Source organism: Microtus pennsylvanicus, chromosome 1 (assembly GCF_037038515.1).
Source record: "Microtus pennsylvanicus isolate mMicPen1 chromosome 1, mMicPen1.hap1, whole genome shotgun sequence".
Classification (NCBI taxonomy): Eukaryota; Metazoa; Chordata; class Mammalia; order Rodentia; family Cricetidae; genus Microtus; species Microtus pennsylvanicus.
Genome location: NC_134579.1, coordinates 138,446,899 through 138,452,898, shown reverse-complemented (window position 1 = coordinate 138,452,898; position 6,000 = coordinate 138,446,899). Strand labels below are relative to the sequence as shown.

Genomic DNA, 6,000 nt, shown 5'->3' with positions numbered 1-6,000 from the left:
CCTACCTAAGTTCTGCCCTATCTGGCCAAGGCAGTTTCTTTATTCATTAACCAATACAAGCAACACACAGAGGGACTCCCATATCAGAGTATATATGTTTGTATATATCTGTATAAATGTCTAAGTTTTCCACAATGAGCAATGAATTTTCCTACAGTAAAATTTGAAATTTCCAGGAAGAAGATGGGTCCCCACAACAACTCTACCTGGTTGATACCTGATGCTGCTAGCACTACTATAAAGATCTGTTTTTGGTAAAGGATGCTCAAGATGTTTCCAACTTTGTTAGCTAAAATGGTGTACTTTTTTACAATGTTCTGGCCAGATCTTCAAATAGAAACCTCAGAAAAACCCTATTGAATATTGAGAGACTATTTGCAACTATACCAGGCAATAATCTTGGAACTGAACCATGATGTCACTTCCACAGGATCCCATAGAAAGAACATTGCACCCATGACAGCTGGAAGTAATTCTAGAAAATGACATCCCCTCTCCCAACAATGTTTGTCCTCAGGGTTAGTGACATCATTTAGGGGTTGATTATAATTGTTATAGGCTTGGGAATTGGGAGAAAATTTTGTAAATCAGGGATCTCTTTTTAATAAAAAAAGGGAAAATGGATTGGTTAATAAATTAGTGTGAGTTTACTCACACTAATAATAATAGTGAGTAATAGAATGAACACTTGTGAGCTGTTATTTATAGGCAATTTACATTGGTATAGATTCTTGTATATTTATACAAACTTAAATTGTATTGAATATGTTCCTATTTTTGGTCTACAGTATTTGTATACCTAGGCAAAGTTATTTTGTCATGCATGCTTATACCTCTGCTTAAGACATTTTGTATATCGATACCATTTTAGGATATATTTGTCATATTGCAATACATTGTTTACATTTTGCGGTCATTATCCTCATTTGTTACACAGTTGTTTAAAGATCATTTAATAATCTAATATGAAGTCTTAGTCTTTAAGTTATATGGGTATTAAGACTTATAGGTCAATAGTCATCTATGCTTGTCATAGACTAATCAGATTCTTTAGATACATAGAGATTGTATTCTGCATAGATAGGTAATCTTCAACCACTTCAAAGAGCTATAGAATATGGCATTTAAACAACTTAGGAGTCTGTTGACGTGAGACATCTTGCGAAGATGGTTTGAAAATTTTCCTGCCTCTGAAAATCATCTGTCAGTTACTCTAGGTCTTAGCCAAACTTGGTTGCTCGAAAGTTGAAAATGAGACTTTGGGTGATTGCCCAGGTAGCTAGTAGTCTCTGTCATTTGTTGCACATTTTGGAAATTGCTTGATTGCTCTTCCTGTTTACTCAAGCAGTATTATTTTCCTTCTTGGGTTTTCGATGGGGTTGAAGACTAGATAGTTGTAGTTACCTTCCTCTCATGACTTGGCCCAAATTATTTATTATATAAGATTTAAACTCCTTAGGATAGCATAATTACTGAAACATTTATCACATGTTTCTTGTTTGATATTATTTATGCTGATTGTAGTTCTAATTTTTATACCTGATATTTGTTCTTATTGTATATAATTTTGTATTAGGCTTAGAACTTCCTTATTTAAACAAAGTGGGAGGTCCTGTAGGAATTCCTTCAGGCAGCAGCCTTTAAGTTACCCACCCACTTGGGGGTGGCCTTTTGTACTATAAATGCCAATGTAAAGCAACTGCCAGACTCTCTTTACTGGCTGCGGGATTCGGTGGCTGTTTCCCATTTGAGCAAAAGACTGTCATTTGTGAGTCTACCTCTAAATAAATAACCCTTTATTATACTCAATTCTGAGCTACTGTGGGATTTCGTTTGAGCATTCTTCTTCACTGCTTTGAGTGGGTTTTTTGGAGAAAGGCTCGGAGGTGGGCTCAGGTGTAAATGCACAACATACAGAGACCCTGATGCCACAGCCAGGCAAGCACGATGGTTGTCGGCGTGGAGATTTCCTGAGACCTCTGGCTGAGCCTTGATCTTCCTGTGTACCACGGCTTCACATCAGGCTTTAAAGATGCAGGAAACCCCATTTCCTGCTTGTCCTTTGTTTTTTGGCATAAGCACTTAGGTGATATCCAAGGTTATGGGAATTCAAGTCAGACTATGCTAGGACAGGACTGGAGCTGGGGAGAAAGACTGTGCTCTGAACAGGTCAATTTAAAACAAGCCATGGCTAGGGGAGTGAAGGGTGAGCAGCTTTGATGCCCTTTTCTCAGCCAAGTTTCAATTCCAAGAAAGGTTGGGTTTCCCGGAGGCTCCAGAATACATTGTTCCTTCTATTGATACTGAAGAGGCTGCCTACTGGAGCTGTGTGTGTGTGTGCATGTGCATATGTGCACATGTTCCCTCGTCTCGTGGTACAGAGATCTCCTAGTGAGAGAGAGATTCTGGAAATGCATCATTGGTATAGCCAGCATGACAGGCCATGATCACTTCCTTTTTAGTTCTGAATAAACTGTTCCTGTGGCTCTTGGAGATGGGGAGGCTGAAGTTGGTGGTTTGGGTGTCTGGCTGTTGATGTTCAGGAAGGTGTATACCACGTGATCCCCCTGAAAGCATGAGTGTTGGTCGGTGACATCAGTCCCGCAGGGCAGAGCCTCACCTTGCTGGTGGTCCAGCCCCACTGTGCTGTGGCCTCTGTGCCGGGTGAGCCATGGGAGAGGACACTTGTCACTCACTGTCTGACAGTCTGATGTGTGGTCACTAGAGGAGACAGGTTGAGGAAGAGGGTGAGACAGCCATGGGGACAGAGGCGGAATCAACAGAGATATCCAAATGGGCCACAGAACAGTATGCGAGGATGTGGACCATCCTGACCGCCACTGCTCTTTGTGGGAAGTGACATCAAAGTGTGTTTTTGCGGGGTGGGGGTAGTTTTGAAGTAACTTAGCTTGCCTGCTGCTTATGAGTGTGTTCAACCTGCGAGAGTTCACACTGTGAAAGTGTCCTTATGATTTAAAGCACTCTTCAGCCTATGAGTGTACTTGCGTGAATGGTTGCAATGATAAAATTTTGGTAAAATTGTTATATAAGGAAGAAACAGGGTCTCAAACCCATTAGAATGGAATCCATCCTTTTTATGGTCAGAGCAGGTTCAGATCAGAAGAGAAAGATGTGCTGTGGTTTCTGTGTGCATACTGCTGTGCATGTGTCAACTCGTTTATTCCCTTGAGTCTCTTTTCTGAGGTGGGCAGAATACCTGTTTCACAGGTGACAAGACAGAGGATCAAAACGTTCAAGTTCCTTGTCAAGGGCCACAAATACTAGGAATCATGGTCAGGAATTAAGCACAGGGCAGGGATTTTTCCAAACACACTCTTGCATTAGACTCTTGGGGCCTATTAACCAATCTTTGCTGCAGCCCTAAGGAATGCAGACCCAAGCTGAATTTCACAGTTATGTCTCCAAGAATACCTCATTCTCAGCCTGGTGTGGTGGCGCACATTGGTAATCCCAGCACACGAGGCTAAGGCAAGAGGATGGTCACGAGTTCAAGGCCAGCCTGGGTTACATAGTTCAAGGGTAGACAGGGCTGCTCCTTGTGACCCTCTCCCAACAAAGAAGCACATAAACCGAAACAATACAGACAGCGCACATTCTTCAGAGACATTTCCATGAGCAAACAGCCAGTGAAAGTTAGGAGAGTCGTCAGAGGGGCCCAGATCTAGGGGAGCAAGAGAGAGTTGTCAGTGCACAGAAGTGCAAAGCTGACTGAAGGTTTCCTGAATTTTGGCAGGTGGCAGGTGGCCATGGTCAGTTCAGGAATTAGCTTCCCTCAGAGGCTGCTCAGACCCACTGTGTTAGTATCAGAGGAGGAGCAGGATGGAGCCTTCTGTTTGCCCAGTTCACAGGATGCCCAGAGGTGATTCTCAGCAGCATGCGCGAGTGGCAAGGGGGACATAGAGGCCACAGCACCCAGCTATTCCATAAGACCAAGAAACTTTCCCAAAAGGAGATGTCTATGTCTATAATTGAGGCAGGAAGGAAGGCATCAGGAGACCTCTGGAAACATGACTTCTTTAGGCCTGCCTAACCTGGTGGAATGAGCTTCTCAGGGTTCTCTCAGGCAACTCCTCTGTAGTTAGGAAGGCTATGATTTATGGGATCCTCAGTGCAGGGAAGTCCAGATCCCTTCTGCAAACATGCAGAAAGGAAGGTGTGGTCTTTGAGCCCAGGATCTCCAGGAAGAGCAAGATATGTGGCAGAAAACCAGTTCTCATTCTGTGAGTGCCTTTACTTACTGTGGTTGAAGGCTCAGGGTTTGTGCTCTGTGAGATCTCGCTGGTCAGTTCCCCTAAATAAATATCAGACACTGTGACCACTCTTCCCACACATGGGCCTTTGCTCCTGGAGTCAGGGAGGATGCTGTGGGCAGCTCATTCCTGGGCTCCTTGCTGTCACTGAATCTCCATCACCCCATTCTTGAGACTGCCTTCCCTCCTGAGTCTTCGTTCCTTTTTTTTTAAATATTTATTTATTATGTATACAATATTCTTTCAGCGTGTATGCCTGAAGGCCAGAAGAGGGCACCAGACCTCATTACAGATGGTTGTGAGCCACCATGTGGTTGTTGGGAATTGAACTCAGGACCTTTGGAAGAGCAAGCAATGCTCTTAACCGCTGAGCCATCTCTCCAGCCCCTGAGTCTTCATTCCTTAATCTAGGTGTGATCCCTGCTAGTGGTGTCCTTTGTCTTTGCTGGACTCTGAATCTGCCCTACTTTGTTCCCTGGTGCTGCGACCACACCCAGGACTGGTGCTTTACTAGTGAATGTATTCCTGGTGGGTAGCTCTCTTATTTTGATGCATTGCACCAGTCCTATGTAACACTTGCCCTGTTCTATTTTCTAAGGATGGTTCTGGTTTTTTTATATTAATTTTCTCCCTACTTTCTTTCTTTCTGTTTTTTTTTGGGGGGGGGCTGGTGAGGGTTGAGACAGAGTTTCTCTGTGTAACCCTGGCTGTCCTGGAACTCGCTCTGTAAAACAGGCTGGTCTTGAATTCACTGAGATCTGCCTGCCTGTACCTCTTGAGCACTGGGATTAACGGCATGTTCCACCACCGCCCAGCTTTTTGTTTTATTCATTTTCTTGATCAAGAGGACTTTAATGCTTCTGTTGCTTTATCTTAGGATCCCTCCTCCCTATAACACTCCCCCTGCTGCTGCTGTGGTCAGTGTGGCATGCAACCTGCATCTTCCTGTTGCTCCTTGGATTCCTTCACTTTCCTTTCTTCTTGGACCTTGACTTCCTGTCTGAAGAATAAAGGGGTATAATTCAATCTGCTTCCTATCTATGTGGGAATGGACTCCAAGAAACAGGAGTACAGGGAGCAGGAAGACAGGGAGGCTGAACCCAAAGGGTCAGTGCTGAGAAGCAGAGAGTTAGGAGAGAGGTAAAGAGATCCAGCTCAGAGGCAGAGGGAGAGAAGTCCTTGCCCACTCCCAAACATTACACTAAGACTTGGAGAATACAAAAGAGGAAAGACTGTCTTACCCTACTTCTTCTTGAAATAACGGAAATATGCCAGGGCTGCTATTAGAGTCACCCCAGCCACAGATCCAACGACGATGCCGGCAATTGCATACCCCGAAAGGCCAGAATTCCCTTGTATTGGGAAGGAAAAGACAAGAAGGAATGAAGTAAAACTGTTTTCCAGTGGTGTGCCCGGGGAATTCTTAGCATGAGATGATTTCTGTTTACCCTCTTGGGGAATCTGTTTTCTGTGGGAAGTTGAAGTGTCAGCTGAAGTGAGGGTCTCTTAGCAAGTATCTCTCCACCCTCGCTGTGTTTCTAAGTTGGTTTCTCCCTCTTCCTTCTAATCCCCGATTCCATCAATTTCATCCAGGCAATCATGTAAAGCCATGGGAATGTGAGACAGGGCGACTGCTATTTTGTGTTGAAATTCCCAGCATTTTCATCTTTTCTCAGGGTCTCAGCTGTGGCAGTCATGAATAAATGGTCTCTTGTGGCTGTGATCTAAG

General features: G+C 43.9%; 1 pseudogene; it reads right to left on the bottom strand.

Moving 5' to 3' along the window:
* Nucleotides 1-1,858: 1,858 nt before the first annotated feature.
* LOC142841489 (cell adhesion molecule CEACAM1-like) overlaps nucleotides 1,859-6,000 on the bottom strand; it is a 28,466-nt pseudogene continuing 24,324 nt past the window's right edge.